The sequence below is a fragment of the Asparagus officinalis genome, chromosome 8, assembly GCF_001876935.1.
Source record: "Asparagus officinalis chromosome 8, Aspof.V1, whole genome shotgun sequence".
In the NCBI taxonomy this organism is placed as follows: domain Eukaryota; kingdom Viridiplantae; phylum Streptophyta; class Magnoliopsida; order Asparagales; family Asparagaceae; genus Asparagus; species Asparagus officinalis.
The window spans coordinates 24,786,819-24,792,311 of NC_033801.1; positions in this window are offsets into that span (position 1 = coordinate 24,786,819).

Below are 5,493 nucleotides of genomic sequence, written 5' to 3' on the forward strand. Positions count from 1 at the left end.
GCTGAACCGATCCACCACAATGAACAAATAATCATGCCCACGCTTTGTAGTCGACAATCTTCCTAAGAAATCTATAGAAATATTCTTCCATGGTCTCGAAGGTACCGGCAATGGTAGATACAATCCCCGTTTCCTATTAGAAAGCTTCGATATGCAACATAGCTTACACCCTTCAACATACTTAGTAACGTCCTCCAACATTTTTGGCCAAAAGACATGACGCCGTAGATTGAGAAGCGTCTTCTGAATCCCAAAATGACATTGCACATGTGATGTATGTGCTTCTCGAATCCATTGCAATCAGTCTCCATCCTCCGGAATGCAAAGCAACGTCCCTCGATACAACAAACCATCTTCACAAATCTCATACTCCCCTCGTCGACCAGCCTTCGCCTGCTCGAACACACTGCTAAAGTCTATACTAGATGTGTACATCTGTACATACTCCAAAGGAACCAAGGGTTGAATGTGCGTCGCCACCAAGAGAGCCCTCATGGGTGGACGAGATAACATATCGGCTAACTTGTTCGTCGCCCCCTTCGTGTACCTAATGATGATGTCAAACGCCATCAAATAGGATATCCACTTCATGTGTCGTTCCTGCTGCAGCTTCTTCTGGGCATGTAAAAACTCCAATGGCTTGTGGTCTGAGTGCACAACCACCTCCTTTCCCAACAAATACACCCGCAAATGCTTGATTGCCTGATAAAGTGCATAAAACTCCTTGTCGTAGGTAGGGTAGTTCTGAATAGCACCCGTGAACTTCTCTGAATAGTACTCCATCAGCTTCCCATCCTGTATCAACACAACGCCCATAGTATAACTAGAAGCGCCGGTCTCTACCTCAAAGGTCCTCTACAAATTCGGTAACGTCAACACCGGTGCCTCCGAGATTTTCCTCTTTAGTAACTAAAAAACTTCCTCATGCGTCCTCCCCCACTCAAACTGACCTTCGCCTTTGTAAGGCCATGCAAAGGTGCCACATAAGTCGAAAAATACCGAATGAACTTGCGCAAATACTAGCAAGCTCCCATGAAGCTTCTCACCTCCGTCACTATCCTAGGTGTCGTCCACTTTGTGATCACTATCACCTTACTTGGATCTATCCTCCGCTGGCCCTTCCCCACAATGAAGCCGAGATACACCAACTCGTCCTTCCCAAATTCGCACTTCTTCCCATTGAGCTTCAGTTGTCTGTTCTGCAGAACTTCAAACACCTTCTCGACATTAACAAGATGCTCCTCCCAGGTCCTACTGTACACCAAGATATCATTGAGGTAAATTATCACAAAATCCTCTATAAATGGTCGCAAAAAATCATTCATGAGTCTCATAAAGGTAGCCGGAGCGTTGCACAATCCAAACGACATCACCAACCACTCGAACATGCACTGCTTGGTTTTGAACGCAATCTTCCAAGTGTCATCCTCCCGAATCCTCACCTGATGGTAACCAGACTTCAAATCCAACTTCGTGAAGAACCTCGCTCCCTCTAACTGATCCATGAGATCATCAATCCTAGGTAATGGGTAGCGATTCTTGATGGTTATTTTGTTGAGCGCCCGGTAATCCATGCACATACGCCAGTCTCCATCCTTTTTGGGCACCAACAATACTGGTGACCCGCAAGGTGAACAACTCGGCACAATCACTCCTGTCTCCAAAAGCTCCTGAACATGCCTCTTGATTTCCTCAGACTCCTCACAGATGTGCGGTATAGACCTATATTCGATAAGGAACTCTCGTCGGTCAACATAATCTCATGCTCCACACCACGTCGCAGTGGTAGTCTCGTGATCTCCGAAAACAAGTCCGCGTACTTGGTCTTCAACCTGTCAAAATCTCCCTCCTGAAGCTTGCTTAAGGTAGTCAGACACACCTTACTCACCTGCTCCTCATAAGGCCTAATGAATAACAATACAAACTTTTTGTTCGCATTCACTAGCCTCTTTGCATGAGTCACCATCACAAAACTCGTCTCCTGTGGAAGAGATGTCGAACGAAATATGAATTGCTCACCATCCTTGGTGGACGTATACTTTTGGGCCTGCCTATCATAGACCGCATACCTATCCCATAAATAAAGATTGCCCAGTATCACTTGACAAACATCCAATGGAACGACGTCGTATGTGACCTCGTCAATATATGATTCGTGGAGTGCAAATATGAAAGTACACTAGCTGACTACACTCAATCTCGTCTCCTTCTGAATCCACCCTAAAGGATAGGATTTCGGATGTTTGACTGTCTTCAATCCCAGCTTCAGAACCAAGGCTTCGGATATCAAATTTTTCTGGCTCCCTGGATCCACTATGGCACCAACCAAACTGGTCTTAACCTACAACTTTAAAACAAAGAGTTGCTCCATCGGGTCTTCATCCTCGACTGTGGGCTGCTTTCCCGCCATAAGGTTGAGATTTCTATTGGGTTCTGTCATCCTGGGAACTTCCTTCGGACTTTGTGCTACCACGTATGCCTTCTTCTCCTCTTTTTTCTTCAACCCCTTCGGTTTCAGATGAGGGTACATCTCCCAGCAACGATCAGCTACGTGTCCTGTCTGTTTGTAGTGATTGCATGTCAATCATGTCTTCCCTAAATCACCCTTCTTCTTCTCTTCCTTCGATTGAGAGCCACTAGACTTGCCTCCCATCTGTTTGGAGCCCCCCTTCGTCTCGTTGCCCTTCTTTTGCCTACCCTCAATGGCAATGGCCTTCACACTTGCTTCTACAATAGACTCGACCGTGAACAACTTCATCTCCTTTCGGATATATTCATTCAGACCTGCCATATATTTCATAAAAATAGAATATTCCTCTGTCGTGATGTTGAGGACCATCGCCTACTGCTGGAATTCCATCGTATACTCTTGAACGGTCTGGTTGAACCTTTGGCATAATCCGTATCACTTGTACCAACGCTCCTCAAGGAATCCCACCGGGTAGAATTGTTTCCTCAGTGGCTCCTTAAATTTACTACATGACACCGCCTTCTTTTTTCCTGCTTGCAATAGGATTTCCACCATATCAATGCATGCCCCGAAAGCTTCAAAGTCGCGAATACGAGTTTCTCCTTGGATGAATACCCATAGAGGGTAAAATATGTCTCCATCCGCTCAATCCAATCATTGAGCATCTCGATGTTGACACTGCCATCATAAACAAGAATCTCCACCTTGAAGTATATTTTCAAATTCTGGTAATAACCCTTACCTCCTTAATGTGGGACAGTCTTGACAATTTCGACCTCCTCTTCAGAATTAGATTCCTCGCCTTCCCCATCGGACTCTACAAGTCTCTTCTTGCCTTTCGAAGAAGATTCCTCCTCTTTGTCCTTTCCTTGGAAAAGATTGACGAGCTGTGTGAGAGTCGAATCCATTACCTCCATTTGTTTCTCCAATGCATCTAGTCTTGTTGAACTATCCCCTTCAGTCATCTTCTTCTTTCTTAATCTCTGAACTCCTTCCAAAGAAATAAAGATCCCACCTAGCTTCTTGTATTGCGATCGAGTAAAGACCATACACAGAATCCCCTTTCACAGGATCTAATCGCTCTGATACTAACTTGATACGAGTCACCGGACGAGCACTCTTGATCGCGGAATTATCCGGAGTGGGTTGTGATGAAGACAAAAGAAAACACACAAGAATTGAGTTGGTCGAAAAAAAAATACCTTTTTTAGATTATGAGAAATAATAGATTACAAATCTCTCTCTCACAATCTCTCTAAACTAAAGAACAATCTCCCTGATCTCCTTTCTGAATACAATCTGCTTAGCAAACCCTAGAAAAGTCATGTTTTAATATGTATCAAATACATAACCTAAAACGAACATGAAACTGAAAATCAGGCTCAGCCCAACTCGCGGTCGACCGCAGAGACACATGTGGTTGACCGGACAGAACGACCGAAACTCAGTATTGACTACAGGGTTTGACGGTCGACCGCAGAACCCATCGCGGTCGAACGTGGAAAACGACCGAGACCAAAATCGCCTAAAGGGTTTTGGCGGTCGACCGCAAAGTACGTCGCGGTCGACCGTGAAAAGTCCAGAGACTTTCTCTGAGCTGTGCACGTTCGCGGCCGACCGTGCGATCGACCGCTGGAAGTCCAAAGTGTTTTCCTGTAGTTTTCCTGTACTCTTCGACATTGTCTCCTTCAACGACTTCGTCCACGTTTCTATTCTCAAGATACCATGAAAATCATCTATCCTCAAACTCCCATGATGATTGCTAAGCTCCCGAAACAAGGAAGAAGATACACCCGTATCAATGGCACACGAAAATTCACACATATTTAAACTTTGTTATCCCAAAGTTTTTTTTGACACTATGATACCCCCAAAGTTTTCATTCTTCTTGACTTTGATACCTCAAAATCTTTCTTGATGCTTTAATACCTTAACCTCGTTAACACATTTTTAACTTTCATGCCCTAAATATTCCACAACTTTTAACTTTGATACCTAAAAATTTATACGTTTTTAACTTTGATACCCTAAAGTTTGAGGTATCAAAGTGCTAAAAAGAAAACTTTAGAGTTTCAAATTTTAAAATTATTAAAGTTAAAAAAACAACCAAAAAAATTAGGGTATCAAAGTGTCAAAAAAAAATTGGGCTATTAAATTTAAAAGTGTGTAAACTTTAGAGTACCAAAGTGCAAATAATATTTTCCTTAAACATGATAGTTTTTAAAACAGCAACCATAAGTAAGGGGTATTTGGTCATTAAGGGACCAAATTGCAAGAGCTCTTAGGATTTGAGGGACTAATGAGCAATTATTGAGATTTGAGGGACTAATATGGAATTATTGAAGGAAGAAAGAAAGTTAGGTTCATATGGAATGATGCTACTTAAAGGTACATGGAGTGAACCAAATCTATCAAATTAAAAGATTACGATCAATATCGTGCCTTTCTTGTTTGTTAAATATCAATTGGTAAGCTGAATAAGGAGTTATCAATGTGTATAAACCATCAATATAATAGTTTTAATTTATTTTGTTAAAAAAAATTATTTGTTAATTTAGTTTTAATAAGAAGATTTTTAATTTATTTTTAATTTTATCACAACTTTTTTTGTTTAAAATATTTTATACTTATTTTTCATGATAAAAATTATTTTTATTAAAATTCTAATATGGAGTTTATTTTTGACAAAGTTTTTCTTAGTTCATTAAAATATTTTTTATATATTTTTAGTAAGGAGCTTGAATTATATGTATAATTCACTAACAAACTATTTTTCTTTTTGTCTCATCAATCTCAGTATTTTAATAAGGAAACTAAAACACCATAGGAATTCCATGAGCATCACCATTCTTTTCTTCAATCTGTTAAGAACATGTCCAAATTTCTTGCTGAGTTTTTTTTAAAAGAAATGAGGAATTTCTAATAAGTATAAAAATATCAACATTGAATGAAATATTACTAAATAAAAACAGTGAAGACAATAGGACATACTTGTTGAAGTTTGAAGGAGATAAAATTGCTAT